The 27,830-nt window shown below is 36.3% G+C and overlaps 1 pseudogene; it reads left to right on the top strand.

Annotated features, from left to right (window-relative positions):
- LOC101967010 (succinate--CoA ligase [ADP/GDP-forming] subunit alpha, mitochondrial pseudogene) overlaps positions 1-27,830 on the top strand; it is a 75,693-nt pseudogene that overhangs the window by 629 nt on the left and 47,234 nt on the right.

The following is a 27,830-nucleotide window of genomic DNA, read 5'->3' as shown; positions in this document are numbered from 1 at the left end:
TTTTTTTTTTTTTGTACCAGGTATTGAACTCAGGGGCACTTAGCCCCTGAGCCACATCCCCAGCCCTTTTTACTTTTAATTTTGACACAGGATCTATCTAAGTTGCTTAGAGCCTTGCTGAGTTGTTGAAGCTACCTTTGAACTGTGAGCCTCCTGCCTCAGCCTCACAAGCCACTGGGATTCATTTTAATGGAATAAATTTTATTGACTGCCTTGAAATCTTTCTGAATGATTCAACCAACAGAAGAGATCTTATTGATTGATAAAATTGGTTGTTATGCAGGGGGAAAAAATGCTGCAGAATTTTGAAGCGACACAATTCAGGTCCAAATGCCAAGCCTGAAGTGTCCCTCATTGCTGGTTTAACTATTCCTACAGTCAGGAGAAAGGGTTACCCAGGGATAATCATTGCTGGAGGAAAAAACATAGCTAAAGGGAAGACCTCTTGCCCTTCAGAGTGCCAAAGTTGTACACAGTGTATCTCCTGCACACCTAGGAACCAACATCTACAAGGAATTTGGAAAGAGAAAGACGCTATCCTATGAAGAAAAAACAAGTAACTGCAGAATGACTCATGATAGACAAGTGAACCAGCATCAATTTACTTCTCTTATCCCTGATTCTCTGCCTATGTGCCTAACACTGATCTTTCATTATAACAGGAAGCCAAAACAAGGTTTGGAATGTCCTAAATTGACATATTTTACCTATTATATAATAGAAATAGCCAATAAATCTACTACTTGAATTTTTTTTTAAAAAAATGAATTAGTAAATTTATTCTTTTGTTCCTGATGAATATATGTAAAATAAGAATTTCTGTTCTTTAAATATCAGAATCAAATTAATCTGGAAGACCATCTGAACTTTATATCTTTGAGAGAAAGAAAACTGAATTATTAACTACATTTTTTAGTAGTTATTCATTTTATTTTGGGGTCAATTTTGGTAATATTTTTTTCTCACAAAAATCATTTTTTAAATTTTCATTTTTATAAGCTGTTCATAGTATTCATTCATGGTTTTTAAACAATTTAGTGATTTTTTAATTTTATTTATATTTAACCTCTCTTTTTTAATATATTTTCTTTAGTTGTAGGTGAACATAATACCTTTATTTTTTATTTATGTGGTGAGGATCAAACCCAGGGCCTCACACATGCAAAGCGAGCATTCGACCGTTGAGCCACAGCCCCAGCCCTTTAACCTCTCTTTTATATAACCATGTATGATCTATATTTTCTTTTATATTCTCAGAAAAATTTCAAATGTTTATTTAGAACTTTTTTGTACTTTCTCAATCAGTGTTGCTAAAAATTTGTCTATTGAATTAGCTCTTTTAAATTATAAGTTTTAGATTATGTTGATTTGTTCTTTGGGGGGGTGATAATTTCTTTAATTTTTGCTCTCATCTTTATTGTTTCATGTTGTAGTTTTTGTGTTTATTTATTTTATTTATATTCTTCTAGTTTCCATGATATAACATTTTTTTCTAAATTTCTCCTTTTTAGTAAATTTTCCTCAAATACTTCATTAGATCCTCCCATAAATTTTGATATTTTTTATTTTTAATTGATACATAAAATATTTTAAAAATTATATGTATTAATGGGATACTATATATTTGAATAAATGTATACATTGTATAATATTTAAAATTGGTTAAACAGTTATCATTTCTTTATAGAAAACTTTCAAACTGCTTTCTTCTAACTTTTTGAAATACACAGAACTTAATTGTTATCTATTGTCACCCTGCCATGCAATAGCACACCAGAACTACTTACTACTCTCTAACCTATTCTCCCCAGCCTCTGGTAACCACCATTCTATTCTCAACTTCTATAAGTGAGACCATGTGGTATTTATCTTTCTGTTTCTGGCTTATTACACTTAATATAATGAGACATTTCTCTCCACATTGTTGCAAATGGCAGTATTCACTCTTACAATGTCCCATTATGTACCACATTGTCTTCATCCATTCGTCAATTGATGTACACTTAAGTTCTCTCCATTTCTTGGGTATACTGTAGAGAGATACAATAAACATGAGGGTACAGGTATCTCTGACTGACACATTGATTTCATGTCTTTTGACTATATATCCAAAAGTGAAATTTCTGGATCATGTGGTAGTTCTATTTTTAATATGTTGAGGACCCTCCATACTGTTTTGCATAATGACTGTACTATTTACACTCCCACCACTGTGCCATTATTCCCTTTCTCTGCATCCTCACAAGCTCTTATTATCTTTTGTCTTTTTTATAATAACAATTCTTACTATGGTAAGTTGATAGGATATCTCATTGTGGTTTTGATTTGCATTTCTTTCATGAATGATGTTGAGCAATTTCATATATATGTTGGTCACATATATCTTCTTTTGAAAAATATCAATTTAGATCTATTGTCCATTGTTAATAGAGTGATTTGGTTTTTTAGTATTGAGTTTGGGGAATATCTTACGTATTCTGGATATCAACCTCCTTCCTGTCAGATGTATAATTTTCAAAAAAAAATTTTCCTATTTTTTAGGTTTTTCTCTGCATTCTGTTGATTGTTTCCTTTGCTGTGTAGAAGCTTCTTAGTTTGATGCAATCCCATTTGTTGACATTTGCTTTTGTTTCTTGTGGTTCAGAGTCTCATCTAAAAAACAAAAAAAAAAAATCCTTGTCCCAAATCCTGAAGCATTTCTCCCATGTGTTCTTCAAGTAGTTTCATAGCTTCATGTTCCACCTTTAAATCTTTATTCCATTTGAGTTGATTTTTATAACTGGAGTGAGGTAAGGATCTAGTTTGATTTTTCTGTATGTGGATACCCAATTGTCCTGGCACCATTTATTGAAAAGTCTGTCCTTTCTCCAGTGCATATTCTTAGCACCTTTCTTAAAAATCAGTTAGCTATAGATGTGTGAATTTACTTTTAGCCTCTCTATTTTGTTACCATTGCTCTATGTCTGTTTTCACATTAATACCAAGTTGTTAGGTTTTTTGGTTTTGGTTTTGGTTTGTTGCTGTTGTTGTTTTTTATTTTGTTTTGGGTTTTGTTTTGGTTTGATTTGATTTGGTTTTGGTTTTCTGGTTTTTGTTTGCTTTGGATTGGTACCAGGGATTAAAATCAGGGGCGCTTGACCACTGAGCCACATCTCCAGCCCTATTTTGCATTTTATTTAGAAACAGGATCTCACTGAGTTGCTTAGCACCTCGCTTTTGCTGAGGCTGGCTTTGAACTCTCAATCTTCCTGCCTCAGCCTCCTGAGCCTCTGAGATTACAGATGTGTGCCACAACACCAGGCTACCAAGTTGTTTTGAATGCTATAGCTTTGTAGCGTATTTTTAAGTCAGGTAGTATGATGACTCCTGCTTTGTTCTTTTTGTTCAAGATGGCTTTTGCTATTTGGGGGGTTTATGGTCTCATATAAATTTTAAGATTTTCTTTTCTAATTCTGTGAAGAATATCATTGGTATATCGGTAGGGATTGCATTGCATCTGTAGATAACTTTGGGTAGTATGCACATTTTAACAAGTTTGAGTCTTCCAATTCATGAACATGTGGTGTATTCCCATTTGTGTGTGTGGTGGTGTGTATGTGTATGTGTATGTGTCCTCTTTAATTTCTTTCATCAATTGTTTAAATATTTTCAGTTGTAGATGGACACAATACCTTTATTTTTTTATTCATTTTTTTATGTGCTGCTGAGAATGAAACCCAGCGACTCACACGTGCTAGGTGAGTACTCAACCACTGAGCTCCAACCCCAGCCCTTATCATTGTAGTTTGATAGTTTTCATTGTAGAAATCTTTCACCTCTTTGATTAAATTTTATTCCTAGATGTTTGATTTTTGTTGCTGTTGTAAATGGGATTGCTTTCTTGATTTCTAGTTCAGACAATTCACCAATGTTGTACAGTAATGGCACTGATTTTGCATATTGGTTTGTATCGTACAACTCTGCTAATATTGTTTATTAGTTCTAATAGGTTTTTTTTTGGTGCTATCTTTGAGGTTTTCTTTATATAAGGTTATGTTCAATTTGGATGCCCTTTATTTCTTTCTCTTTCCTGATTGCTCTGTCTAGGATTTCCATTTCTGGCGAATAAGAGCAGTGAAAAGAGATACCTTTGTCTTATATTAGATGTTAGAAATTTTTCAACCTTTCCCATTCAATATAATGTTACATATTTAATATATATTTTCTTTATCATACTTCTTGTGTTCTTAATTTTGTTCTGTCATGAAGGAATGTTCAGTTTCATCAAATGCCTTTTCCACACCAGTTGAGATGATCACGACTTTTGTTCCTCATTCTGGGATATGGTGTGTCATTTATTGATTTGCACATGTTTAACCATCCTTGCACCCCTGAGATGAATCCCACTTGATCATGCTTTCAGTGTGCTGTTGGAATCAGTTTGATAGTTTTTCAGGGTCTTTTGTTTTTGTTTTGAGGATTTTGCATCTATGAAAATCAAGGATATTGGTCTACATATCGCTTTATTTTTGTTTGGTCCTTGTCTGGTGTTGGTATCAGTATAATGCTGGTCTTGTGTATTTGGAAGGATTCCCTCTTCTTCAATTCTTGGAGTACTTTAAGAAGAATTGATATTCTTTCAATAGTGAAGCCATCTGGTCATGGGCTTTTCTTTGATAAACAGCATTTTATTACTGATTTAATCTTATTGTTTGGGGTTTGTCATTTCAGGCTTTTTATTTCTTCATCATTCAGTCTTGGTTTGGTGTGTGAGTCCAGGAATTTTTATTCCTCTAAGTTATCAAAATTGTTGATGTGCAGTTGTTCATAAAAATCACTAATGGTCCTTTTTCTTTCCTTGACATTAGTTGTCTTTCTTTTTATTTCTGATTTTATTTGAGTATTTTCTCTCTTTTTCTTAGTTAGACTAGCTAAGGGCTTATGAATTTTCTTTATCTTTTCAAAGAACTGGCTCTTCATTTTGTTGATCTTTTGTATTTTTTAGTCTCTCATTAATTTCCTTCCTTCTACTAATTTGGGGTTTGTTTGGTTGTTTGTTTGTTTTTAGTTCCTTGAGCTTCTGTGATAGGTGGTTTATTTGAGGTCTTTCTGGTTTTCTGACGTAGATCTTGATTACTGGCATGTATAACTAAAAAGAACCAATAATAATATTTTTTTATTGTTGGTTGTTCAAAACATTACATAGTTCTTGATATATCATATTTCACATTTTGATTCAAGTGGGTTATGAACTCCCATTTTACCCCGTATACAGCTTACAGAATCACATCAGTTACACTTCCATTGATTTACATATTGCCATTCTAGTGTCTGTTGTATTCTGCTGCCTTTCCTATCCTCTACTATCCCCCTTTCCCTCCCCTCCCCTCCCCTCTTCTCTCTCTACCCCCACTACTGTAATTCATTCTTCCCCCTTGTATTATTTTTCCCTTTCCCCTCACTTCCTCTTGTATGTAATTTTGTATAACCCTGAGGGTCTCGTTCCATTTCCATGCAATTTCCCTTCTCTCTCCCTTTCCCTCCCACCTCTCAACCCTGTTTAATGATGGTCTTCTTCTCGTGCTCTTCTTCCCTAGTCTGTTCTTAATTACTCTCCTTATATCAAAGAAGACATTTGGCAAATATTTTTTAATTTAAGAAAAAGAGAGGGAGGAAAGAGGGAAGGAAATGGGGAAGTACCTAGAATGAAATCTAACAAATTATGCTATGCCCATCTCATGAACAAATATACCACAATGAGTCATATGTGTGTGTGTGTGTGTGTAATTATGCATGTATATAATTAATACAGGGGAGATAAGTAGAGAAGTAGAATAGAGCAAGTGGATAGTTGGAGGCAAGAAAGAAGGGAAAGGGACGGTACTGGAAATTTAGGGTTATCAAATTATGTTATGTGCATGTACAAATATGGCATAATACACCCATTATTATGTATTATTATAATGCATCAATAAAAAAAACTTTAGCTGTAAAAAAAGTTAAGTTGTTTAATTTCCATGTATTTGTATAATTTCCAATGTTTTTCTTGTTACTGGTGCCAGGTTTCTTTCATTGGATTTGAAAAAGATACTAGCTGGTATTTCAATTTTTAAAAATTGGTTTGGTTGAGTCCATTTCATAATGTTGCATATGATCTTTCTGAATAATGATTCATGTGCTGACAAGAAGAATATGTATTCTGCAGCAGTTGGTTGAAATGTTTTATAGATGCCTATCAGGTCCATTTGGTCTATGGTACTATTTAATTCTGCTGCTTCTTTTTGAGTTTCTAGATGGATGATTTGTCCATTGCGGAAAGTAGGCCATTAAAGGCTCCTATAATTATCGTATTGATATCTATCTCTCCCTTTAGGTCTATTATTATTTACTTTATGTACCTTGATGCTCCATAGTGGGAGCTTATATATTTATTTAGAATTATTATTTCCTTTTGCTGGTTTGATTCCTTAATCAATGTATAATGATCTTTCTTATCGATTTTTTTACACTTTTTATTTGTTCTTTTTAATTATACATGACAGTAGAGTGTATTTTAACATATTATATATACCTGGAGTATAACTTCCCATTTTCGTGGTTGTAAGTGATGTGGAGTTACACTGCTCATGTACTCATTAATGAAAATAGGAAAGTTATATCCAATTCATTCTACTGCTTTTCCCATTCCCATCACCTCATTCCCTTCATTCCCCTTTGTCTAATACAATGAACTTCTCTTCTTCACCACCTTCCTCCACCCTGCTAATTTTGAGTTAGCATCTACATATCAGAAAGAACTTTCACCTTTGGTTTTTGGGGATTGGCTCATTTCGTTTAGCATATTCTCCAGTTCCATCCATTTACCAGCAAATGACAGAATTTCAATTCTTCCTTAAGTCTGAGTAATATTTCAATGTGTATAGGTACCACAGTTTCTTTATACAATCATCTATTAAAGGGCATCTAGGTCGCTTCCACATTTAGCAATTATGAATTGTGCTACTATAAACATTGAAGTGACTGCATTACTGTAGTATGATGTTTTTAAGTCTTTAGGGTATAGACCAAGGAGTGGGATAGCTGGGTCAAATGGTGATTCCATTCCAAGTTTTTTAAGGAATCTCCATACTGTTTTCCAGAGTGGTTGCACCAATTTGCAGTCCCACCAGCAATGTATGAGTCTACCTTTTCCCACACGTCCTTGCCAACATTTATTGTTACTTGTATTCTTGATAATTGCCATTATGACTGGATTAAGATGAAATCTCATTGTAGTTTTAAATTGCATTTCTCTAATTGCTGGAGATGTTGAACATCGTCTCATATATTTATTGGCTAACTGTATTTCTTCTTCTGCAAAGTGTCTATTCAGTCCTTGTCTATTTTAATTGCTTTTAGTTTGAAGTCTGTTTTATCTGGTTAAAGAATGGCTACTCCTGCTCTTTGGGGAGGAAGGGTCTATTTACATAGAATATCTTATACCATCTCATCACTTTCAGTTTGCATATGTCCCTCAAGGTGAAGTGAGTTTCTTGCAAACAACATATAGTTGGGTCTTGTTTCATTATCATTTGGCCACTCTATATGTTTTTATTGAAGAATTCAATCCATTGACATTTAAAGTAATTATGAATAGATAAGTTTTTACTACCATCATTTTGTGATGTGTTTTATCATTTTATTATAGTTCATTTCTTTTTGTCTGTCTTGTACTCTTCATTTGTGGGTAATTTACTCTAGTAGTGTATTTTGATTCCTTGCTTATTACTTTTGGTCTGTCTGTTGTAGATGTTACTTTGTGGTTGACAAAAGCTATCACTTGATTATAACAGCTATTTTGAAGTGATAGCAACTTAACGTGGTCATAAAGAAAATAAAGAAACAAAAAGTTACTATAGATTTTTTTGCATTCTACTTCATTCTTTTATTTTTCTCCTCAACTATATATTTTCAAATAGCCTTTCTTCAAACTCACTGATTCTTCTGATACATTCTGTACTGATGCCTTCTATAACATTTTTTATTTTGCTTAATATATTTTTCATCTCAAGATTTTCTATTTGATTTTGTTGAATTGCTTCAATCTCACTGTTAATTTTCCCTATTAGACTATCACATTACTTCTCTGTGTTTTATTGAAGCTGGTTAAGTTTCCTTAAAACAACTATTTTTAATTCTTGCTCCAACAGTTCTCCTGTACTGGTTACCATTTGATTTGTCTCTGGCATCTTATTTTGACCATTCAGGGACATGATGATTTCCTGAGAAGTTCTTCATGCTTGTGGGGATGCAACATCATATGGACATTGACATACTAGATATTTTTACTCTAGTCTTCATAATCTGGCTTTGTGCCTGTATTTCCAGAAATTCTAAGCAAGCTGCTTATTTTATCTGAGCCTGTAGTCACTTCTGCTATTTCCCCACTAGATAGCATCCTAAGTTCAGGTTTATAAAAAGTACCCTGTTGGTAAGTTCTCACTATTCCAGTACTAGATAGTAACCCAAGCCCAGGTGTGTCCCAAATCCACAACTGCTTTTCAGGATGAACCAGGGGAATACCTAAAAAGGGAAGTCCATCTCCCCAAAGGCTCTTCCAGATGCCTTGTACACAGTCATTGACCTATGATTAAGTTCTGCCTAGCTTTGGGCAGAATCAATGGGGCAGGACAAGTTTCAAGCTCTTATGCCACTCCTGTGACCACCAATGCTACAAATCTATATCCCACCTTAAGCCTATAGCACATCAGGATCAGTGCAGCAGTAGGGCAGGACCAAGGTCCACACTTTCTATGAGCTGCTTACTGCTGAGGCATACTCATGGCCCCAGACTTCTGCAACCAGCCACAAGTAATGCTGGCTGGAAGAGAAGTCTGATAGACTAGGGGTCATGTGTCTCTGCCTGTCACCAGGGTTATTCCAGAAACTCCATCTATGGGCACAGGCCTGGCAATGGGTGCCATTAGGATCTGCCCAGCACTGAGTTCCAAAGCAAAGTCCTGTTCTAATTATCCTCAGTAAATGAAACCTTGCTCCATACTATGCCACCCAAGATTGAGATATGGTTGGTTAAGGCAGTCCTTGGACATGAAGGCTGATGATAATCTGGGTCACACCTGAGTCTCACAGCCACAGAGACCTACACTATTGGGATGAACTGGTGCTTAAGACCTAGTCCAAGGCTGATACTGATGCAGGTCAAAACTAGAGGCTATCCCCCCATCATGCATGTCTCTCAGTGATTCTAGGACAGGCCTTGAAGCCAGCATTAAAGACAGGCTATAAATAGCCTATAAATAGGTAAATTGAGTTGGATCAAAGAATGGAGGCCAATTTGGGTCTGGGAAGTTGGAGATTGCCCCTGAGGGATTGAAATGCTAATGCCTTCAGAGCCCTTCCTCCACTCTTATCAAGATAACCCTGGGGGAGGGGGGTGCGGTAGATGGCAGGCCAGAGGGAGGCCTCCACAGCTGATTTCACACAGGAATCACAGCCGTGCAAGGCCTCAGTATTAGAAAAGGAGTCCAGACAGGTCTGCCAGGTGCCTTAGTGGGACCACTGGCATCAGCACCAGCACAGAATTCTCTGATGCTGCTCCCATGAAGGACACTCAGCTGCAACCCAGGCGCATGAACTTTGGCTGCCACTCCTGTGTGAACCCCCATCTACTAACATGGGGCTCCCCAGGTTGCCTCCATCTTGGTTCTTGACAGCTACTGCCATAGTCTCCTACTAATGGTAGCCTGCCTGAACCTGGGACAACACAAGCTCTGAAGAAAGCCAACAGCCACAACACAGCATGCCACAGAACTCATCTCTGAACAACTCCATCGTCTGGCTCCCCCAACCCAACCCGACACCCCATCACTGAAAGCAGCAGCCTCCATCTTGGGTCCCCTCCAGCACCATCTTTAGTCGGGGCAACTACCAGTTTGGAACGCCAGATAGCCAGGTCCCCATAGCTTTCTAATTCCCCCCCCCAAATCCCTCTCAGCCGCTAACTCAGCAGAGTGGACTGCCCAATTCAAACCAGCCCTCCAAAACATGTGAACAGTCATCAGAGTGCAACACACAAAGATATTTTCCTGATTAGGAAGTAGAAAAGGAGAGGGTGAGGGAGATACACTTTAGAGACTAATTTAGAAGGCAGGAACTTTGAGGTCTACAGGCAAGAAGAGGAGATAAGATCTGGTGCCCATGTCACAGGAACAGACCCGAAAAGGAGATCCTTGAGGTGCAGTCTCCCAATGGGGCCAGTCGGTGTCATACCCCACTTCCAGGTACCCTACATCCAAGACCAACCCTCACACCCTGGTAACCCCTACCATCCTGAGGGCAGAGATACCAACTAAGAACAGACAACCCCACCTACTGGATGAGAAAGGAATCCGGAAAGATACTGATCTCCAACCAAAACAATCCTTGTTTTTTCCTTTTTTTCTTCCTTCTCCCTCTCTATTTTCCCACTCTCACATCCCCAACATATGTGAAACCATGTACTTTGCATGAATTAGGGTAATGAGGACTGAGACAACTAAATATTACAGTTGTGTTGTATATTCTCCTCCTCCTCCTCCTCCTCCTCCCCTTCCTCCTCCTCCTCCTCCTCTTCTGCCTGCCTGTCGTTGTCATCATCATCGTCGTTGTGGTCATCTTCTTCTTCGTTGTAATCTTCTTCTTCTTCTTCTTCTTCTTCTTCTTCTTCTTCTTCTTCTTCTTCTTCCTCTTCCTCTTCCTCCCCAATTTTTACCATTTTTTAATCTTTCTTAATATATATGTGTGTTTGTATTATGTACTTATGTCTTCCCTCTTACTTGTCTACCCAAAATTACTACCTCTCTATTCTACTGCTACTAACCTTCTTTAGATTTCTCTTTCATACTTCCTAAGATACAATAACTCTATAGCCTCATCTCATACCTCCTCAGCATATCTTTCCAACCTCATCCCTGGTTCTTTGTCCACCATCAGAAACTGTAAACCCTTTTACAAACCTACTGATTATTTTGTACATAATAATTAAATTCACCATTTCTGTACCGTGTGACCAAACTGTAAATGTCTTAATAACAACTATTTGTTTTTAGGTGGTGTTTTGTTCATATTGGGATCTGTTAACATTGTCCTTCCCCTCGAAGGGGAGGTTTTGGAACCCTACAGGTGCACAATAAGCCTACAGGGTAAAAACAGTAATGCTCAGATCCACAAAGCTAGAAAGGAAGACACATGAGCAACATGAAAAGACAAGCGAAGAAAGTGCCCCAAACAAATCAAGATGCCACAATATTAGAATCCATGGCCAGCACAGAAGATGAAATGACAGAGAAGATGAAATGACAGAGTTCAGGCTGTACATAATTAAAATGTTCTGTGAATTAAAGGATGATATACGAGAGCAAATGCAGGCAGCAAAAGATCATTTTAACAAAGAGCTTCATAAGCAAATACAAGAAGCAAAAGATTATTTCAATAGGGAGATAGCGGTTCTAAAGAAAAACCAAACAGAAATATTTGAACTGAAGGAAACAAACCAAATTAAAACCTCAATTGGAGAGAACCACCAACAGAGTAGACCTCTTTCAAGACAGGACTTCAGACAATGAAGACAAAATATATAATCTTGAAACGAATGTAGACCACACAGTGAAATTTTCTAAACATGAATAATGAATTGGAAAACCAAATTCAAGAGACTTACAGAGCACCAAATTCACAAAATCACAACTGATCCACACCAAGGCACATTATAATGAAAATGCCTAACATACAGAATAAGGAGAGAATATTAAAAACCATGATAGGAAGGAAACAGATTATATATACAGGAAAACCAATTAGAATATGTGCAGATTTTCAACCCAGACATTGACAGGTGGAAGACCCCGGAACAACATATATCAAGCTCTAAAAGAAAATGGATTCCAACCAAGAATCTTATATCCAGCAAAATTAAGCTTTAGATTTGATGACAAAATAAAAACCTTCCATGATAAACAAAAGTTAAAAGAATTTACAGCTAGAAAACCTGCACTACAAAACATCCTTGGCAAAATATTCTATGAAGAGGAAATGAAAAACAACAATGACAATCAGAAGAAGTGGGTATTACACTAAAGGAAAAACTAAGCAAAGGAAAAACCAAGTCAAGATAAGTAACAAAAATGGCTGGGAATACAAATCATGCCTCAATAATACTCTAAATGTTAATAGCCTAAACTCACCAATCAAAAGACTTAGGCTAGCTGATTGGATCAAAAAAACCCAACAATATGCTGCCTCCAAGAGACTCATCTCATAGGAAAAGACATACACAGATTGAAGGTAAAAGGTTGAGAAAAATCATACCACTCACATGGACTGTGGAAGCAAGCAGGGGTTTCCATCCTCTTGTCAAATAAAGTAGACTTTAAGCTAACCTTAGTCAAAAGAGAAAAAGGAGGACATTTCATATTGCTCAAGGGAACCATACACCATCAAGACATAACTATTATAAATATACATGCCCCAAACAATAGAGTATCTATGTTTATCAAATGAACTCTTTTTTATTTCAAATTGACCACAACACAATAATTCTGGGTGACTTGAACACACCTCTTTCACCACTGGATAGATCTTCCAAACAAACACTGAACAAAGAAACTCTAGAACCCAATAATACAATCAATAAGTTAGACAACCAGAGATATGAAAAATTGTGCTCTATATGTGTAATATGAATTGTAATGCATTCTACTGTCATATATGACAAATTAGAATAAAAAATAAATTTTAAAAAAAGATAAACTACCCCTGGTCTAACCTTTGCTAAAGTAACCTGTCCCAGGGATTGTCCCTCCCTATAGGGAGTTATAAAAGATGTTAATGAACCCTGCCCCCTGCCCCAATTCTACCCAGATCACTCCACCTTGGCCCCTATAGCCCTTCTGCTTCTCATCTTTTGGCCATGACACAGGAGCATCTCCTGGGCCTAGTCATTTAAGCAGGAAGGAGAGAGATAAGAGGGAAGACAGCAGGAGAATAAAGGAAGCCTAGGACATATAATAAAAGGCAGAACTCTCTCACTTCTTGGGATACCAGCTATAGCCCCCTTCTCTATCCCAGGAGAAGTCTGTGTTACCCCTTTTTAAATAAACCCTGCTTTATACTTGTCTCGGCATGCTTCTCTGATGTTATACTTCAACGTGGGAAGAAGCAGGACCTTTCCCCAATAACTGGCGATATCAGCCTTAAGGCTCCATCCATGAGCGCTGATGTGGGTATGGAGACTTTGGCTTCTGCCTGGTGTTCAGTCTCACTGAGCTCCAAAACAAAGTCCTATGATAGCTTCCATGTCCTGGACCCCAGAAAGTGGAGTCTTGCCTCCTCTCTGCTCCCCAAGGTTGGAAGTGAGTGCTGGAGGTAGTCAATTATCCAGCTTCTGCAGTTCGAGTGGGTCTGTCCACAAGTATTGGTTTAGAGTACGGATTGTTTGAGTCTTTCAAGCATCTAGTTTTACCATAGCAGGCCTGGCACAGGCTTCAAATCTAGGAAATATGCCTAATTCTCCCTCTCCCTCCCATAAGCAAGAGATGTCTTTCTCTGTGCTGCTTGAAGTTAGGGGAGTGGTTATAGGAAAACACTCTTTTTCCTGCCCTCTTCAATGTGTTTTGTCCTTTCACTTCACTACAGCCAGGCTCGGTGGTCTCTCACCTGGCTTGGTGGTCTCTCAACAGGCTTCTTTAAATCTTGTGAAGATAGTTTGATATATGAATAACTGTTCAAACTGGTGCCCGTGGGGAACTGACACTATTGGATCTTACTCAGCTACCATCTTGCTCCACTCCTGATATACAGTACTTTTATTTTAATACAGCTCTTCTGGTTTCTTATTTAACCCATAAATTACTTGAAAATATACTTTGATATTTCCAGTAAAATTAAGCTTTGGATTTGATGATGAAGTAAAAACCTTCCATGATAAACAAAAGTTAAAAGAATTTACAGCTAGAAAACTTGTAAATACCAGGCAACTCTTCAACTTGTGTTTTTACTGACTTATGTTCAAAAAATTAGAAAAAACAATCTCTATTATTGAAGATGATATAGAGGTCTGAATAGATTTCACATACAGAGATGACAGCAAACAGAATTTTTTCTCTCAATGCTTCCTAGCCCTTGATCTTACTTGTTTTTATATTCTCAATCTATCAGTTTTGTTATAATTGAGGATTTGTTGGTTATTCCTTTTTGTTCTTATTTTATATATTGGAGGGCACTTTGTTACATACACATTTGCTGATCATTGTGACAACTTGGTAGATTATTTATTTGTAAAATATTTTACAAGTGTATCTCTGTATACTTTTATTACTTGAAATTTTGTTTCATTTAGGGACCCTAAGGTTCTTTAATTGGTATTCATACAATAGATCTTTTGGCATCCCTATGATATCAACTTTTCAGTGTCTTTTGGTTTGGAATTTTCTTAGATCCAGAGTAAAGCTGACTGAGTTGTTTTTTGGGTTTTGGGGGGGTTGTGCTTTTTAGTTATACATGAGAGTAGAATGTATTTCTACGTATCATACATACATGAAATATAACCTTCCATTCTAGTGGTTGTACATGATGTGGCATTACACTGGTTGTGTATTCATATATGAACACAGGAAAGTTATGCCCTATTCATTCTACTGTCTTTCCAATTCCCATCTCCCAGCCTTCCCTACCCACCATGGGTGAACCTCCATTCCTCCCTCCCCTCCCGCATTGTGAGTCAGCATCTGCATAGCAGAGAGAACATCGGCCTCTAGTCTGACTGAGTTTTATAATTAACTTGATAATACATCTTTTAACAGGTAAATTTAATCAGTGTTATGTTTATTGTGATGATGGTGTTTGGACTTACTTCCACCATGTGATTTTGTGCTTTCTTTCTTTGTTCCATGGTCCTTTCTTCACTATCCCAACTCCTGTTCAATTGCTTATTTTTATGCCTTTGATTTTTTTCCTTCTGTTAATTTTTAAACTGTATATTATATTGCTATTATTTTGATGATTCACTTTTGCATATTAAGACTGAATCTTAACCACAAAATGTTCTCGCAAAATCTAGGATTATTCAGTACTTCCATTCTGTTTATGATTAAAACAATGAGTACAACACACTTTGAATCCTTGAACAGCTCCATGTGTTATTATTTTTATAGCACCTTACCAGTAACTCTTGTAAACAAAGGAGACATTTCTTGTAATCGAATTAAATTTGCCAATATAGTCCATTAATTTCTGTGTTCCCTGTTGTTCCCCATTTGACATGTTTTCCCTCTACACTCACTTTCTCATCAAAGAAAAAAAATTAGTGACTATGAATGACAAATTTCTCATACTTGCTAGAAGTCTCAAATTCTCTTTACCTTCCCCGTATTCTTGCATGACTTTTTTGTGTAGACATCTTCCCTCAGGATGTCTCAGATACTACTGCATTCTCTCTGGCATAAACTATCTCAGAGGAAAAGACAGCAGTTGGTCTAATTGTCAATTTATAGCTAAGTTGTGCATTTTCTCTGATAACTTAAGAGTTCTCTTTATTCTTAATGACTTAGTTCCACTATAACATTTCCAAAAGAGAATTTATTTTTATTTATGTAGTTTCATATTCTAAGTAGACTTCTAATCTATGGGTAGAAATCTTAAATTTGAGAAATTTTATTAACAATTATCTTTCACATGCTTATCCTCTAATATGTCTTTCATCCTACCCCCTCCCTTGGTCACTCGTATACAGTGAATATTAGAGCATCTCAATCTTTCATGCTTTTTAACTATCTTTTCCATATAGTTTCTTTATGTTGAATGATGGATGAGCACTTCCGTACTATCTTCAAGTTTATTATTTTCTTTTGACTATGTCTATTCTAGAGTCTGCCCAATATATTGCATTTTTTTGTTTCATTGATTACATTTTTATTTCTGAGGTATTTTATTTTCACATTGACCAGTATATTATTTTATTCCCCTCTGGTTTTGTCTCACACTTTCCATTTTTTTAACAACCATTTCAAAGCCTTTCTCAGATGCTCTACAATTAATTAGTCAGAATATAAGTTCATGTTCTGATTTTGGTTTTCATTTTCATTTTAGGTATTTTCCATAGCATCGTATTTTTTCATGAGTTTGAGAATTTTTATTCATAGGATAATTTTTAGTGCATGTTTTTAATTACCTCCATGCTTCTTCCTTCATGTCCAGAGGAGTAAACTCCTATTGCTTCTGTCCAGCCAATATAGAATAAACTCTTCTGATGATAGTGACGGCAGCATGTGATACTAATCTGCAGTGCACTTCTTTCAGAGCACCTTTGTGATGTACAAATCTAGACTAGGTGCTTCTTTAACACTCCTCTTCTTAGAATACAGTAATTGCTATTTACTATAGATTTCTCCCCCAAAATGACTCTATGCTCTATGAATGACAGGACCTGAGCCATTTGATTCACCATTATATAACCCAACACCAAGAAAAATGCCTGAAAAAGTAACATGGGTCAAATAGTTGCTGAATGAAATAATCAAATGTTTGCATCACTGCCATTGTGGTACCATTTTCTCAAGCCCCATGTGGTTACTGTTGGCTCTCTAAAGGAATGACTTTACTAGGTGATGGATGCATACTTCTGAATAGTGATTTAGTAAGCACTTGGCTTTTAGTTCCATTGTTATTTCTTTTTTCTGAGTTATTTTCACACTGGGTGGATCTGATGGGCCAGCAGCTGTGAAACCTGGCAGAAGGAAGGGGATGATATCTCACACTCTGCATTTTGTTCCATTGGTGTAATTACTATGATGATTGTAGATAAAACCTGCTCCTACTTATTATAATTCCCTCTTTGAATCTCAAAGATGAAGGGTTTCACAAAGATCTTTTTCATTTCATTTCTTTCTGAACAGAAACAATAAAATTAGCTCCAAATCATTACTCAGCTGTCAACAAGGAAGTTTCTACAGCATACTCACTCGCTGTCAATACAAGTGAAAATCCTCGATGCATTTGTACCTTCTCACAAGAGGCTGTTGGGAAGCATATCATTTCACAGTTTACTAAGAAACATATTGAAATTGTTTGTAAAAATGCAGAACAATGTCTCTTGACATTTACAAACTATTATAATTTTACTTACATATATACTGTTTCATTTTTAAGCTCTCAGGTAAGTACTATCATAACAAATAAAATATACACATTTTCTTTTTACCAATAGAAAGTTTTCATTTTATGTCAGTTTTAGTAGTAATATTTATCTGACATTTATACTAAAAATTTTTAAGGGGAGCTTGATTTGTATCAACAAGCTTCTTCAGTAAAGACAATAACTATGAGTTAAATATTCAAAAATTCTTTAGAATAAACATATGAACATTATCCATTAATAGGCAGTAAAATCTACACGCTTCCAAGGTCACAATTTTAAAAATGTTATGTTATTTCTGTTCTCCTTTATCCAGTCAGGAAAATATGAATTGTGTTTTGGTCTGTGGTCTTTGATTATTTTCCAAAATTTATCATATTTCTGATCTCTTAATTATTCATAGAAAGATGACAGCAATAGCCCCTTCCAACTATTGCAACCATATTTACAAAACATTCTCCATTGCATGTAGAGACCAGCAACTGCATATTTAGTATATAATTTACATATACATATATATAGTTTTTCATTCTATGACTCCAATTTCTAGCTGGGTTTTTTTTTTAGGGGTGGTGGCTTTTTATTTATTTGTTTGTTTGTTTTGGTGCTTTTTGTTTATTTTGTTTTTAACAATTGTACATATTTTTGTAATGAAAGCCAGTCAGTCCTTTCTAGGTCACAAACTAGATTGATGGGAGAAAATCACAATCAGAGAAATAAGTAAATACACTCATTAACTTCTCTCAGAAGCTGCTCCTTTAAGTAGTTGTAAAAAGGAGTTTACCAAAGCTCACATATTCAGAACAATAACATAAAATTATTTTATTGACAAGATGAATAATGTTTACTGCAACTGTAGACTATAAAACATTCAAATTCCTGAAAGTTGTAAATTTAGATCTGAAGACTATTAAAAATGAAATATACCTAATTGAAATATTATGCTATTGATTAAAATATATGTAATGCTTAATGTTGGAGGAAAATAAAAGGGAATAATAAAATGTTTTAGTCAGTTTTTTCACCGCTGTGACTAAAAGAACCAACCAGAACAAATGTAGAGGAGGAAAGTTTATTTGAGGGTTCATGGTTTCAGAGATCTCAGAACATAGAAGGCTGGCTCCATGCCTCAGGGCTCCAGGTGAGGCTGAACATCACAGCAGAAGAGTGGTGCACAGGGAAGTAGCTCACATGATGATCAGAAAGCAGAGAGAGAGGGAGAGAGATCTCCACTTGCCAGATACAAATATATTCCCCAAAGCCACGCCCCCAGAGACCTACCTCCTCCAGCCACACACTACCTGTCTCCAGTTACCAATCAGTTAATCCCATCATGGGATTAATTCACTGATTGGGTTAAGGCTCTCACAAGCCAATCATTTCCCCTCTGAACCCTCTCACATTGTCTAATACAGTGAACTTTTGGGGGACACCTCACATCTAAACCTTAACATCAGATATGAAAAATATAAATTCATACATTATAGTATCCCACCAGCCAGGTAACAGCAAATTGACTATAATGATGTTAAGAATTTGCAAATTAACTCTAAGATTCCTTAGTGTGACTCTATCATGACAAGCATGTCATTATAATCTAAAGAAAATTCATCTTAATATTCCAAGTTAGATGAATAGAAGTACCCAGCACTCTCCTTCTCCTCCTCCACAAAGAACAAACCAACAAATAAACAGCTGCCTTCCAAGTGAGTAGCCAAGGGAGAGCATTGGAACTGAGCAAGGGAAAGACAAGAACCCTATAAGACATGGAGACCTGAAATGGCAGCAGACAGAGAGGAAGAATGTGTACCCTTTCTATGGTTTGTATCTGGAATGTCTCCCAAGGAGTTTTAAAGACTTGGTTGCTAACCTGTGGGAGGTTATGTAACCTTTAGGAGGCCACACATAGGAGAAAGAAGTTAGGTCACTGGGGGTATGCCGTTGAAGGAAATATTAGGACCCTTCCTCCCACCCATCTCCCTTTCTCCCTTCGCCCTCCTCTCCCTCTCCTTCCTAACTGTCATGAGGTGAGCATCTTCTCTGCCATGATGTTTTGCCTCATCACAGGCCCAAAATCAATCAAGCCAACTGGCCATGGACCAAAATCATGAGCCAAAGTAAACCTCTCCTCCTTTTAAGTTTATTTTGTCAGTGACAAACAAAAGAACACTGTAGGCCAGTAACCTTGATTAGCATAGATACAAAAATCATTAACAAAATAATAGCAAACCAAACCAAATAGCACATCAGAAAGATTATACACCAGACCAGGTGGCATTTATCGCAGAGATGCAAGAATAGTTCAACATATGCAAATCAGTAAACATAATACAGCAAATCAACAGATTGAAAGACAAAAAGCATGATTATCTCCACACATGCAGAAAAGAGCATTCAGTAAATTTAATATCCCTTCAGGATAGAGACCTTCAAACAAATTAGATCTAGAATGAATATACCTCAACACAAGTGTTATATATGACAAAATCACAGCCTACATCATGATAAATGGGGAAAAACTGCAAGCATTCCCTTGAAGGTCTGGAACGAAACAAGAATGTCAATTTTACCACTCTATTCAACATACTACCGGAAGTCTTAGCTAGGGAAATTAGGCAAAAAGAAATAAATCAAAGCCATCTAAAGTAGAAAAACAAGTCAAATTATCCCCTTTTGTAGGTGATGTGAACCTAAACACACCACTTAGAAACTGTTAAAACTGATATGTGAATTTAGTGAAGTTGCAGGATACAAAAATCAATATATAAAACATAGTAGCATTTTTAAACAACAGTAATGAACTAAATAAAAAAGAAATCCCAAAAAATCATATTAACCAAAAAAAAAACTAGGAATAAATTTAGACAAGGAAGTGAAAGATCTCTACAATGTAAATTAGAAAATACTGATCAAAGAAATCATAGCAGATACACACACACACACACACACACACACACACACATACACACACACAGTAAAGCTATACCACGTTCATGGATTGCAACAATTAATGTTGTAAAAATGTTCATAATATCCAAATTCTTCTACAGTTTCTATGCAATCCCCATGAAAACACCAATGGCATTCATCACAGAACTAGAAAAAAATCACAAATAAATATGGAACCACAGAAGACCAGAATAGCTCACACAATCCCTAGTGAAGGAAAAGAAACAACAACAAAATAAAAAACAAAATCTGGAGGTATCAAAATATCTGACTGCAAAACATACTTCAAATCTATAGTAATCAAAATAGCATGATACAAGCATGAAATAGACATTTAGACCAGTGGAACAGGAAAGAAAATCCAGAAATTAGTCCATATGTGCACATTCAACTGACAGTTCTACAAAGGCACCAAGAACATATAGTGGAAAAAGGAAATTCTCTTCAACAAATCATTCAGGATTGATGAGAGAGTGAATAGTGAGTACCAAAGCACAGTTAGCAGGGGGGAGTGGCTCTAATGTTACATAGCACAATAGGGCAATATGCCTGGCACAGCAACATTCATCTTGTTTCTAAAGGTCAAGAGAGTCCCCACTGGAATACATCCACCATATGCACAATCACAAAGAATCATCATCAACACAGCAACCCAGTGTCAAGTTCAGCACCTGCATTCAAAGATAAATTGGACAGGTTGCTTCACAGGCTGACTGACAGTCAGAAACCTCTATTTCAAGGTGATACCCATATCTTCTCTAGATTTCTGGTGAAATCATCCACGTGTATTTGCTTCATCATTATGTAATCTACACTCTAAATGTTCACCTAGCCATTCTCATTACATTCAATATATAATCATGAAAGAATATTAATGAGCTGGCCACAGCAACTTCTACTAAAAATATTTAAGATTTTGGTACTTTTTCTTTGTTTTTATGAAAGGCAGGCAGCATTATTTCTCTTTGGTAAGGTTAAATAAACTGTCCAATAACAAATTCTTATTTCTCTTTATTTCCCCAAAGGCACAAGGAGTTCCCAAATATGTGGTAGAAGTCTCAGGTTCAAGTTTAGTGGAATCATAAAATTCTGATGGGGCTTAATAAGTCCACCACAAGCTGGTTGGTCCAAGATGCCCAGGAGAAAGATCCAGTCTATTAGATTTATAATCACTTGCCCATTCATAAATAAGTCCTACCAATTAAACCTCTTCACTCTCTCTCAAGTTTATCTATCCCCTCGCCTCCATTGCCACATTAGACAGCATTTCATCACTTCTCACCTGCGTTAACCACAACAGCCTTGTCAACCATGCATTATCACACAGCCCTGTGACATTTTACTGTTTAAGTAGTCACATATTTTTGTGATGGCCTTGAGAGCAGATTCATGTCTCACATGACATTTTCGGCAAACAAAAAATAAACAGCTTGGTATATATATACCAGAGCCAGAAATAATTTTTATTGAATAAATGTATCTCTCAACTTTTTTCATTAATAGACACTCCTTCTAATCTAGCCTCCACTGTACTATCAAAATTGTTTTCTTAAAATATAAATTTTGTCATAGCACACACCAGGCTAAAATCATTTTCTGATACCTAAAGGCCTTCTGGATGTTCATATGTTCATACTTAACACTTCTATCATCTTCTGCCACTCCCTCTGCCTCAAGGAAAATCTTATGATGTTCCATCCCTGCCAGTGCAGTTCCCTGCCCACTCTTCTCTTTCATACACACCTCTAGGCTTTCCTTCAAACAGCTCTCTCTGCTCAGGATGCCCTTGCTACCTTGATCCCTCAGCTAATTCATTCATCCTTAATGGTCCAGATCAAGTATCAATCTCTCCAGAAAGCATGTCCTACCTCTTCAGTCTGGATTAGATTATTCTATTGGTTTCAAAGCATCCCAAGCATACTGTTGGCCCAATAGTAATTTTCTGTTGACTTACATTTAGTTCAACTGAAACTTCTTGAAGGCATGAGTGTATCTCATTCATGTTTGAACTTCCACTGCTGGGTGCTTTTTTTGGATATATTGGGTGGTGGATAGATTGACAAATGTAGGAATGGGTCATGTTTTGCATGACTTGTTTGTTAATCTCACATAGTTTATTATTTTGATAATAAAATGATCTCACAAAGGATAAATATTTTGCATAAGATTATACCACTCATATATCAAGGATCTAAGTTTTAAACCCAGATCCTCCTGGATTTAAGTGCAGCACTCATAATCTAAGCATTCAAGGATTTGAGCTCTGTAATGTTTTGAACAATCAATAAAAAAAATAATAATAAAAAAAAAGGATGACTTAGGACATCATTGGCATATACATTTGATCACCTCATGTCCAAGTTGCCTGAAACTCCCTCAGTGCCTTATTAAGTATTTAGTGATTAATATCAAGCAACCTGAATTTTTCTGAATTTCTTCACTATGCCTAGTCACACACACTATGTTTACACAGTCTGTGGGTGGTTGGCTCAGATGTTACAGCACAGGGCCAAGGAGAACAAGGTTGGGAGGCTAGGACACGCCTATGAAGTTATGTGGGATTAATCCATCCAACTCTGTGCACACATTCTTCACTCACTCCAGCTTCTGCACAAAATATGCTCAGCCAACAAAGACTGGTTGAGATAACTTGAATTGGAAGATGTAGAAATTTGTTCTGCATTCTAAGGCAAATAAGAAAATGAAGCAATTCTAGCAGTCAATTTGCCTGTGTTTCCAGGAAATGGATTGCTAAGGCAAAAGAGAGAGAGTGTGTTCTCTATTTTTGGAAATATTTACTTGTTGAACTTCTGACAACTGTTTATTTCTGTTGCAAAGTAAATTAATTATCATGGTTTTAAGTCCCAATTCACCTGTAAACATTTTTTTCTCTTTGCCTTAGATATTTTTTTGTAACCTTTGGGAGTCTACAGACTGTACTCACTGATTCAAATTGTAATGATAGTCTATGTATATAGAGGTGCATACTCAGTACTAGGCACTGTGGTAGGAATGTGCACTGATTCATGTACAAATTCAATAACCCCTTTATATATTATTTATCTTCTTTTACAGATGGTTCAACTAATGTAACAAGAGGTTAAGGTGTTTTTTTCAATGTCTCAAGTCTGCCTAATAAAAGAATAGACTTTGAACAAGTATATCTAATTCCAAAGATCATGCTTTATGCCACTGTTATTACTGTGCCACATAGTAAGTGCTCAATAAATGTTTTTGCATAAAAGAACCAGTTGTAGCTGAATCTGTTTTTACTTAAGGGTGTTGAAGCTATTCATAAAAATAAAGCTTGCAGACACTGCACCAGATTTGACAGTCTAAGATACTTTGTTAAGGAATATACTTTAGGGTTTAATCACATTACTTTCACCTCAGCGGCCAGTGCAACCCTGAATGTTTAATTATGCTACTAGTTTTATACCTAATCAATCTTTTTCATTAAAATCCAGTGAAGCAGACAACAGGGATAATTACTACAGAATCATCTTAATTAAAATTTTTAGCTTCTAATTAAGAGTCATTGTTTATCTCATCAGAACACAGAATTCATGACAGGGTTGCACTGTTCATTAAATTTTTAGCCTTTCTTGAGGTTGGACATAGCATATGATGCTCTTATGTGAGCATTTGTGTTTATACATGCACATATGCTTCAGTATATTTAGGAGTGTTTTAATTGTATCAAAGGAAGAGAAAAGGCTGAAATTCAAAGGAGACTCTCTCACTGAAACCCTTGATCCAGTATTTATGTCTCAACTAATTACGAAATGTTCAAAGTAGATTACTTATACCTTGATTGCTAGTCAAATGCATAATTATATTTGCAACTGAACAAAAGCTGCCTTAAAACTTTTTCTCCCAAGTTACAAATTTAAACAGCCTTGCTAAACATTCACCCAAGTCTCCGCAGCATAAAAGAATAGTTATCATTTCCCTAGACTCCCATTTCTAGGAAATTTCTTTTCACCAAGAGAATCATGCATATAGGTCTCGAGAAGTAAGTCAGAGAAACTCCATCCATCCAGCCAGTAAGTACAGCCATGATGCCTCCTCCCTCGGGAATGCAGCTCTGTTACTCACAGAAGCTGCACTGCAGCCCTAAATGTGCATGTGTAGTTGTATAATTCATAGCCAAACGCTGGCAAATGCTTTAAGTCACTATCCTTTGCCTTGACAGCAAGAAGCCATTCTTTAAGTCTCACAATCGTCATTCATGAATCTATTGCTCTATCAAATGTGATCACAGACCCAAAGAAAAAAAGGATGGCTATGGAATGTGTGAGATAGGAGATCTGATCAATTTCTTCAGGAAAATTGAAATCCAAGGAACATATCTGATTGCCTATTCCAAGGAATCTATGTTTGGAAATCTGGGAAAAGGTTGGAAGTGGGGGTTGGAAATGGAGGGGGCTAAGAATACTAGAAAAATAAAACTAATCATTGGAATTGGCTTAAGGATAACTTAAATGTTATGCATAAAGCTCTACTGAAATCCTATGCAGAAATATTTGGAAGCCAGATTGCTTTCGTCATCTATGGCAATGACCAGTATGACCCCTCACAACATCAAAGTTGACATAGAAAGCTCGAATATTTTAAACTTACGAGGAAAATATTCCCATTCCATTTTTCCATGCCAGCAGTAAGTTTATATAAAAGGTAAGGGTAGAAACAGCAAAATTAATGCTATATCTTCAACAGAGGTTTTCATGCCACTAAAGAGACAAGATACAAAAATTTTGAGGTTTTTGTATTGCAGTTTCCCACTCACCCTCAACAGCACATGCTTTGTTGCTCTCCCTACAATTTCCTCTCAACTCAATGACAGTTCAAACCATCATTCTTTAAAATCTCTGCTTTGCAGTTAATCCTGGACAATGGACATACAGGTGATGTTACATATTCAGCATCTTCCTAAAGGACTTTAAAAATCATTTAAAGGAGGCTAGGGTTGTAGTTCAGTGGCAGAGTGCTTGCCTAGCATGAATGAGGCGCTGGGATCAATTCCCAGCACCACATATAAATAAATAAAATACAGATAAATCAACAACTAAAACATTTTTTAAATTATTTAAAGAAGTGGGACCAAGGGGACTGACCAGATAAAAATTAAACCTTTCCATAAAGACATCTTGATAGAATAATTGCTCTGGGTATGGAAAAAATAAAAAAGAGATTAAAAAGGAGTTAAGAGTCTCCTTCCTGCTCCCAAAGTTACAAAATACCTGATTATGTTATAGGAGACTCCATTTCTATGAAGCACCAACTCTAAGACATAAACAAAGCACAGATTTAAATATGCATACTTGCAAGACTTCCAAATAAATAGCAGCATGCAGATTTTAACACAAATTCAAAGGTTCACTTTCTTCTGGGAACAATTTGTACATAGTTCCAGATGTTCTCCCTTCCATGAAATAGCAGATTCTGCCTAGTACCTATTTCACCACTATAATCAATGGTACTTTAAATCCTGTCTGCTACACTGTGGTCCACTGTTATTACAGCCCATATCTCACCTACACCTGTACTGTATATTGATGCTGAAAGAATCCATTCAGATAAATTACCAACTGGCAGAAGATGAGCTGATAAGGAGAGCATCATTATTTTGCAAAATGGTCAATGCAGGGTGCTGTAAAATAAAAATATCACCAAGGGATGCTCCACAGATGTAGCACATTTTACGGCAGAGGAGTTGGTAAATAATGTGCCTCTCGAGGCTGTGAACTCTTCTTCCCTTGAGCCATCTGTGACACGTATGACAATGTCATGCTGTTAAAAGTGTCCGGCCAGCAGGGTTAATTGGCTTATAAATTGTTTTGGCAGCAGAATACCAATGGCTTGATAAATGGATTATTAAAATAAAAGAGCACCAGGGGCATAAATGAGAACAATTTTCAGACGAGGAGGCTTCTATTTCTAACTCAGCTGCTATGGAAAGTTCATGACAGCTGTCACTGAAGCCACTGTTTCTTGAATACTTTCTATGTTCCAAGGATTGAGCTTGCATACACTCCCTGTTTAATCCATGAGGAACACTCCTATGAGGAAGATATTGTTATCGTTTTATGGACAAGGAAACTGAGCCTTAGATCAGAAAAGTAACTCACCCAAGTAACTTGCATGGCCAAAACCAGGAACTAAGTACTACAGGATTTCAGAACTCATGCTCTTAACCGTTTTGCTCTATTGAGTCTGATATTCAAATATCCCACAATAGAAAAATTTCAATTCTCTCAGAAGGCAAAGAAGCACAATTGTCAATATTAATGTTTTTTAAAAATATAAACAGTTTAAAAAATAAAACAAGGATTCCATTTTTAATCACCCAGCCTAAAAAAAACAGATTTAAAAAATCTAATCATAGAACTAAATCTCACTGATTTAACTTAAGTTAAAAGGCCAACCAAGATAATTTTTAATGAACTTCACATGGTACTTTCAGCAAGCACCATTTGAATGGATGTCTTTCAGAGCAGACCCCAACACAAACATAAATACTATAAAGAAACCACAAGACACATCCAATGGAAACAAAAAAATAGACATTGAATTGTAGATATTACATTTATCCATCTGTACCCCTCAACCATGAGTTGTAAATGATTTATTGAAAAGGAAGGTTGTGGTTTTTAGCCAATGTGGTATAAATCTTATATTCACAAAGTAGTAAAATTACACTAGTGAACTGGGCAATTTGTAACAACTATACTTCTTTTAATTTATCAGATATATAAATAGTTGGATGAGTAGATGGGCGGATGAAAGGAGGGAAGAAAGAGATAAATGGAGGGGAAGAGAAGAGGGGAGAGATAAATAACACATATAGTTAGAAGCATTTTTATTTACAAGCAAACATCAGCATTTCAGACCCTAAAAGGTATCTATTTATAATTCTCCATCACAAAATTTAGCTCCTATTGGACAATGAAACTGCATGTACCTCAATAGTTTCCTGTTGATGCTATAGCAGATCAGAAAAGTAACTTACCCAAGTAACTTGCATGGCCAAAACCGGGAACTAAACTTAGTACTCCAAGATTGCAAAACTCACTCTCAACCACTTTGCTCTATTGAGTCTGATATCCAAATATCCTTTCAATAGAAAAATTCCAATTTTCTTAAACATTAAAACACCATAAATCTATTTTGACAATCAGAAATCTTAAATGTGTTTCATTGGCTAAAATCAAGGTATTGGCAGAGCTGCATTCTTTCTGAAGGCTCTAGCATTTCCAACCTCTGGAAGCTGCCTCCATTGCATGTTCTGTGGCTCCTTCTCCATCTTCAAAGCATATACCTAACCTCTGTTTCTTCAGTCATATCTCCTTTTCCAGCTCTGACGCTCTCACCTTCCTCTTTTATAATCCCTGTGCTTACACTGATAATTCAGGTTAATCTTCCCATCTCAAGATTCTTAATCACATCTGCAAAGCCTCTCTTGCCATGAAAGGTGACATATTCAGATTCTGGGGATTAGGTCATGACCACCTCTGAGAGACCATTGTTCTGCCTACCACTGGCCCTCTGTAAGACAATCACCATAGCTCTCTGGGCACAGGATCTTCTCTTTTGGAGGAGGAAACTTAACACTAATCATAAAGGTGACCAAAGGAAGTCAGACCTCAGGGAGCCTCCCTAGATCTTCTTTTGTCTATTTATTGCATCTGGTAATTTCATCCCGTTTCACCGTCTTAAATACTATGTATATGTC

The sequence above is a fragment of the Ictidomys tridecemlineatus genome, chromosome 8 (genome assembly GCF_052094955.1).
Source record: "Ictidomys tridecemlineatus isolate mIctTri1 chromosome 8, mIctTri1.hap1, whole genome shotgun sequence".
NCBI lineage: Eukaryota > Metazoa > Chordata > Mammalia > Rodentia > Sciuridae > Ictidomys > Ictidomys tridecemlineatus.
Note: the sequence above shows the minus strand (reverse complement) of the source record. Positions and strands in the feature narration are given on the sequence as shown.